The 7,617-nt window shown below is 45.1% G+C and overlaps 1 protein-coding gene across 1 annotated transcript in view; it reads left to right on the top strand.

The window, feature by feature from the left end:
* Positions 1–1,682: 1,682 nt before the first annotated feature.
* The window catches only part of Usp53 (ubiquitin specific peptidase 53), a 56,201-nt gene continuing 50,266 nt past the window's right edge, over positions 1,683–7,617 (top strand). Inside the window, exon 1 of the mRNA XM_005357227.2 lies at positions 1,683–2,018. The gene's annotated coding sequence lies outside the window, so the exon portion shown is untranslated. The remainder of the gene's footprint in view (positions 2,019–7,617) is intronic.

The following is a 7,617-nucleotide window of genomic DNA, read 5'->3' as shown; positions in this document are numbered from 1 at the left end:
AGAGAGAGAGAGAGAGAGAGAGAGAGAGAGAGAGAGAGATATCCAAAAGGGTAAATGGGGTATGGGGGAGCAAATTTATCTCAGGGAGCTATGAAAAGATCCAAGGAAAGGAAGTATTCAGTTGAGACTGAGCTGATCATGAGGCCCTCTCAGGATGACAGAATAGTGGGGATTTTGGAATAGCTAGCATGAAGAAAATGAGTAAATGTCAGGTGCAATTTACCAGTATTGGGGTAAGATCACAAAGGGCAATGCAGATGATAATGAAGGAAGGTGCCTGAAAAAAAGTTCATTTTCATGTTAGAAAAGCTACTAATAGAACGGAGGTCGGAGGAAGAAATTAGAAGATAAAACGATCCCTTGACGGATGAGGGAGAATTATAACAGGTGGGTTTGAGAGATATTTAGACTTGGCAATAGTGAGGTGGGATGAAGAGAAGGGCTCTGGGGCGACATTATTTGAAGAACAGAACAGAAACAGTACAGATGAGTGGGGAGAAGGCTGCTCTCAGGATAAGATAAAGATGTCCAGGTCTATTTTAGGACATACTTAAGGCACTCATGTGAAATCCAAATGGACACCGTTAGATGGATCCAGTATGAAGATACACACCTCGGAGTGCTTTGTATAAAATAGAGCTGATAGGCTAAGTGGGTGATGAGGAAGAGGTGACCGACGACAATATCAAACAACACCATAAAATGGAGTGCTGCGAATAAAGGGTCCAGAGGAAGAAAAAAGCTCCAAGTGCATCAGAGAGGTTGATGAGGGGCCAGGAGGACATGGCATAATACCAGTTACTTTAACTTCCTAAGAGCCGGTTCCTCCTCCTTCCACTACGAATTTTAATGCAGAGGGCAGCGTCATTTCGTTCTACTTCTCTTATGTGGTAAGGAGGCTCAATAAATTCTCAGACATCCAGTTTCAAGCGCAATAAACTTGCCACATGTCACCCACCAACTTCTAAAGGCTTCCTCATTGTCTCTTCAGGTAAACTCTAGAGTCATCTGTGAGCTCACCTAAGTCTGTTTTTATCACTGTGTTCTACACATCCCAGCTTGGGAAAGATTTTTCAAGACCACGTCTACTCTGGAGAGATCTTGATAGCCAGACAGCCAGGCAGGTTTTTTGTTTTGTTTTCCCTTTTCACTATGATCCCTAAGAAAGGTTTTGCAAACAAAGATTAGCTTGGTTCTCAGCAGCAGCTTGGAACTTAAAACCTGTTCCAAAACACGGAAACGAAGCTGCCAAATTTTCCTGACAAGTATTAACCGGGTCAACACGCTAATTAAGGCTTTCATTTTATTAACGGTCACGAAACCACCAGCGAGGGGAAAATACATTCACGCCAAAGGAAACCATTCAACCGCCAACAAACCGTCCCACTCCCTGCCGTGGACCCCGGGGCGCCGAGCCAGCACTGGCTAGATCCGCGGAACCTCGGCTCAGCTCCCGCCGGACCCGCACTCGGATTACAAAACCGCAAACCAAGGCGGAGAACGGCACAACCACTGCGTCTGCTGCGGACTCAGTCCCACTGCCAGAGAAGCCGCTCGGGAAACCGCCATGTCTTTCCCCACGGCCCGCCCCGAGCGCCACGCCCCCGCGCCTCCCCCCCCCCCCGCCAAAAAAGCCCTGTTATCGCGGGATCTCGCGCCTCACGGAGCCCCGCGGAACTGGAGCATTACCCGCAGGAAAGCTGGGAATTCACGTGCGGGGGCGGGGCGCGGCGGGAGGGCGGGGCCTGCGCCAGGGGGCGGAGCGTCCTGATGCGAGGGAGGGAGGGAGGGCGGGGTCCGGGGACCTGTTGATCGCAGGTGTCACTGGCCAGACCGGCCCCTGGTTCTCGGGTGTGCGCGCATGCTCTGCGCGCGTCGGGCGGCCGAAAGCGGCCGTGGCTGTCTGTCCCTGTGAGCGTCGGTTCGGTTCGGCTGTCACGACGTGGTGGGTGGCGGCGCGAGGCGGAGGCGGGCCGGCGGGACTGCAAGGCTGCGGCGCTCGGGAGGTCGAGCTTGGGGTGAGTCTCGGGAGCCCCCGCTGGGCGGAGGGCGAAGGACCCGCGCCCCCTCGGCCTGCTCCCGCTCGCTCGCCCGCCCTCCCGCCCGATCGGGCGCGCTGAGCCTGGTGGCCGCGGGCTGACGGCGGGATCTGGCTGGGTCGGGATGTGCTGTCCAGGCTCCTGTCCCTCACGGTCCAGCCCCGCTGTCTTCAGGGCACTCAGCCTTCTCCGGGGCTCCCGCATGATTGGCGTCCCTCCTCGGGGGAGCGGGCTGGATTGGATGCGCTAAAATCTTGGGGTGGTGGTTTCTCAGTCGCTGTACGGAGATGGACAAAGTTAATGTTTAGCTTCCAAGCGGCGCTTTACGGTACAATTACCCGAACTACTCGGCGGCGGCGCGGGAGAACAGGAAGTGCCCGCACAGGTGTCACAGGGAGGCTCTGAAAGCCTGCAATCTGAGCCTGTTTGGAGGTTTTGTTATTCTCAAGAGGTTTGCTTTATCCATGCAGAACCCGATAAAGGCTTCCAAAACATAACCTCACGTCCTTATCTCTTTGCAGCTTTCCATATCTGGAAACATCCCCCCCCCCCACGATATTTTGAAGGCTGCTTTTGAGGTACATGGACGGTAAACTTAAGTTCTTTGTGATTAGCACTGAAACATTTGGAAAACGGCATGCTAATTTTCACATTTAAAAGGTGTAGCAAGTGCTGACACGAAGTTATGATGGGAAGAATTAGTTAAATTGTTAACTTGTCAGTTTTATTTTCTGTCGTCTTCAAGTCTGGGATGACGATGACGATCCTTCATCCTGTTAAATAAAAATTAATAGGAAAAACGAAGGAAACGTTCCGCAAATGTAATGTGTGATTCATCCAAACAGACTTAACTGTGGGTGGGAGCTGTAGTATGAAAAATAAGGCTTCTGCCTTACTCTTTTAGAGGCTTTTAAAATGAACTCCTTTAACACCTTGTTTAGGGCCATGATTACTGACTAGACACTTAATGAAAGTGATTTATTTGGTATGTAAATCAAACCAATGATAGTACCAATGGGTACCAAGAGGTACATTTCCCGAACTGTAAAAATCAAGAGACCCCCCCATCCCAAAGCCTTTTCCTTAGGTTTTTTTTTTTTTTAATTCATAAAGTTGTAGGTTCTCTCCAACTCATGGGACGTGACACTAACAGTTCATTACTGTTTTCTCTAAAAGATGCAGCCGTCACACTGTTTTTAAATAAAAAGTTTGTCATTTTAGGGTAGGACGCATTTTCTACTTATTCTTGTCCTCGAAAAGAAAGCCCACCGTGCCCTTCCCGGTTCAATCTGAACTCTGTCTGATTCAAGATACTTTTTATGTTGTTTACTCTCAGACATTTATTTTGACTATGTGGTGTCAAGAAGTGTGGTTTTAGTGTCCAAGGGCTTAGAAGTTTGTTTTTAACAGGACAAAGTTACAGACTGGAAAGAAACCTAACCTATTTTAAGGGGTGATGATGCACTTTTAGAAGCTAGAGGCAGTTGCTTCCATTTCGAGACTTGCTGGACCTCCTCTAGTTGGAGAAGGGATGAATGTTGCTTGACTCCACAACTTTTCTGAAAATACATTTGATCTCTACACAGTGATGGTTTACATTAGCAGACCCAGGTGTGAAGTTACTGAAATACCCAGCAGACTTGTTGTTTCGCAGCTGTAACTATAAGGTGCGCCCTAATTATAGACCCTAATGACAATCCGCAGCAACCTTGGTAGCTTATATAGTGCATGTGCAAACATTTCAGACACAGTGTGCTAAGATAGGGAGCTCTTCATGAGATCTTGCGTTAAGGAAGGACATGCGTCATCTTGGAAAAGCAGAAATTAGTGTCAGTACAAATGTGTTGGTATGGGAGATGATTCACTTTGTATCTAAGTGATTTTTAAAGTGTTTGTTTACAGTGTATGTATATAATAGAAATAGGTGGAACTGCTCCGCCATACATATAAAATCCTTACAAGTTTTTGAAATCTTAAGTAATTTTATATAACACCCTAACCTTGGCAGGTTAATGTTTTTTAAAAAAATAGGAATAATATAATATATGTGTGCATGTGTGTGTACTGCATATAGAGAGAGGCTAAGCAAACACATTTGTACTATTCTTTTCAAAGTTAATTCATATTCTCTACTAATTCTTTATTGGTCCCTAATCATAAATGTAGTATTTACTTATAATTTTATTATTTGTTTGTCTTCCTTTGTAGCCTAGGCTAACCTCAGACTTATAGTCCTCCTCCTTCAGCTTCCCAGGTGCTGAAATGATAGGTGTGCACCACTATATGAGGCTTAGAAGTGAATTTTAATATATTGGTTTTCTGTGTGACTTTGATTTTTTTTTAAAAAAACATGCCTTTTTCTTTAAAATCAAAATGTTATCAGAGAAGGCTGTCTTGGGCCACTGGAAGTGTATACAGGGTTCAAATTATCTCATGTATTCATATTTGTAATCTGGGAAATAACATTTTATGTAAACCTTCACTATTGTAGGTGTGTGTATGTGTGTGGTTGTTTTTTGGTGCTGGGGATTGAACTAAATCCCCATGGTAGGCCAATGCTGTGATCACAGAGCTTCTACAACTTCAGTCCCACCCTAACTATTCTAGTAAATAAAATGGTAGCCTTTCGATAGTGTGAAGTTTTATCATATTAAACTGTTGGAGGAGGCCGCTAGTTAGTTCTGGCCATTTAGCCCCAAAATAATCACACAGAAACCATATGATTTAAATCACTGTTTGGCCCATTAGCTCTGGCTTCTTATCTGCTAGCTCTTACATTTTAATTTAACCCATTTCTAGTAATCTGTGTATCACAATGTGGCTGTGGCTTACCAGGTAAAGTCCTGTCTTGCTCCGGTGGGCCTACATGGCCTCTCTCGACTCTTCCTTCTTTCTCCCAGCATTCAGCTTAGTTTTCCCCACCTAGCTCTGTTCCTCTATATATAGCTCTGCTACAGGCCCAAAGCAGTTCCTTTATTAACCAATGATATTCACAGCACACAGAGGAGAATCCCACATCTATATGGGTATTTTTGCCTGAATGTATGCCTGTGCACCATCTGTGTGCTTGGTACCCAGAGAGGCCAGAAGCTGGTGGATCACCTGGCACCGGAGTTACAGATAGTTCTGAGCAGCCATATGGGTGCTGGAATCCGAATGTAGATCCTTTGGGAAAGCAACCACTGTTAACTGATCAGCCATCTCTCTGTTTCTAATTTAGCTTTTGAGTTTTTCTGGGATAGGCTTTTCTAAGTAAACCTTTTCTAATATACTCAATGTGCTAGGTACTAGAGATGCAAATATTAATAAAATGTTAAGTAATAAGTCAGAAATTTTTCCTTATCTTTTATTTTGAGACAAGGAATTCACCATTGTAGCCTAAGCCAACCCAGGAGGTGCTAACCTCCTGAGTGCTGTGCTGGTTGGTAGGCATGAGCAACCACTGCAAGCCCTGAATTCTTTCTCCTCTAAGCCTTATTTCTGGTCATCTTCTCCCCCTATTAAGTTTCCAAAGTTGAAAGGGTGGTGGGTTAGTTTCTCTCTCTTAGGCGCTTACTTTTGTCAGATTCTGTTTCTCTTCCCATTCTCCTTTCAACTTCCAACCACACCACACTGCTGAAGCAGATTCTGATCTGACAGAGGATGGTAGGCTACTTCATCCTTGGGTTACATTGTGTTGCTATAGAACACAGAGTACCTGAGGAAACCTGGAGCTGTGTGAGCCATCATCTTAAGATTAAGAAGACGACTAATCAGGAAAGAGATGTTAAGGCAAATTGGGAAGCATTTCAGGCCTTCGCAAGGTGCCCCTTCTGTTACTTTCTCTGGCTAGGGGCATCCTCATGCTATTTTATGAGGTAAGTATCGGAACATGGATTCCATTCTTTGTCAAGAGTCAGGTAGACATTCTTTGCCCATCAGTACTTCATGCTTAGGCTTTTTCTAAACGTCCTAATCTGCATATTGAAGCCCTTGTCTTCTAATAACTTTCCCAAACTTAGATAATTGCTTGAGCACCACAAGTTTTCCCTCCTCTATAGTGCTTCCATATAGGCATGGCGTACTTCTACTGTATCCTTGGGGGTGTAGTACCGACACTGAGCTGGCTGCCAGAGGGTAGGAAATTGTCTTGTGTCTGCCGATCAAGGGTAGCCTGGTCCCAGCCTAGCTATGAGTGCAACTGGACATGTTTGTAGATGACAGCATCATATTTCAGTGTCAGAAGGTTGGACACTGATAGGTGATTTTTGTTGGAACACTCGAGAGTCCTTGTTATTTTGGATTTCTCCTTTCCCCTCAATAACTTACTTTTCAATAAGCACTGAAGAGGCTTGAGGTTTGCTTTACATTTTCAGAGAACTGAGTGGAAGACACAGCAGGTCAGTTATATAGTGTTTTAGAAGGTACAAAGTGCCAAGGGAGAGAAAAGTAGAGCAGGGGAGTTAGGAAGGGAAGCTGGAAGTCACGGTGGTTTGCAACTTTAAGTAGCTGAAGGTGGGGCTTTAGAAGTGAGAGAAGACAAAGCCACTGGGATCAGGGAGCACTAGTAATTCCAGGCAGAGCCATTCCACTGTCAAGGCTCCAGAGAGTGGGAGTTTGCTCGATATGTGTTTGAATGACAAGGGGCCAGTCTTCTGGAATGGAAAATGCCGAAGGTCAGGTAGCTAGAAGTGAGGTCAGAGGGTAGGATGTAGGTATATTAGTAGTTGTTATTGTGTGAATGTTTGCGAACCCTTAAAATACCTAAGTGGGTACCTCATCCCAGTGCAGTAGTGTTAACAGGTGAGGTTTAGGGGAGGTCAGGAAAACAAAACCTTCATGAATGAAGAGGCTGGAGTAACCTTGCTCAACCCTTCTCCCATGTGTGGATGAAGAAGAAAGTCAGCCCTCACCAGCCGCTGTTGTCTTTGTATGCCCAGCCTTCAAAACTGTGAAAGATAGGTTTTTATTATTTATAATATCTAAACAAAGGTATTTTGTTATAGCTGCCAAAGCAAGCCCCCCCCCCCAAAAAAAAACAGGTGTAAAATCTAAAATCTTGATAAGTTAGGCTTCACCAGAATTTAGAACTTCAAAATTAAAGAATTCCTAAAGGCATACAAGCCAGTAAGATCATGACTAGAAGGCTGAGCATAAGTCTTTCCCGAGCGAGGAAGGCACCTGAGCCTGGGAAAGGCTGCTCAGTATCACTCGCTCTAGAAGTGTGTGCTCCGGCCACACTGGAACAATGCCAGAAGCGGCAGTGTCTCTTAGTAAGAGACATTGAGTGAGGTAACAGTGTTAGTGAAGACCTGGCATAGCTACAGCTCCCCCATGCCAGTGTTGGGAATGGAAAACTGGTATTTGAAAGTTTGCAGTGCACTCTGGTGATTATTTTTTATGACGTGACACATGAGCAAGCATACATCCCAGTAATCCCACTCAATATCGTCCCAAGAGAAATGGGGAAAAACAAACCAGCCAAAAACAGACTGTAAAAGGCTTGCACTCAGTGTTCATGCTTATTTACAATAACTCAGTTGGAAGCAATCCAAACATATAAATTTTAGTATGTTAATTCACATTACTTAATCTTAAA

Source organism: Microtus ochrogaster, chromosome 21, assembly GCF_000317375.1.
Source record: "Microtus ochrogaster isolate Prairie Vole_2 chromosome 21, MicOch1.0, whole genome shotgun sequence".
In the NCBI taxonomy this organism is placed as follows: domain Eukaryota; kingdom Metazoa; phylum Chordata; class Mammalia; order Rodentia; family Cricetidae; genus Microtus; species Microtus ochrogaster.
This window is presented reverse-complemented; position numbering and strand designations above follow the sequence as displayed.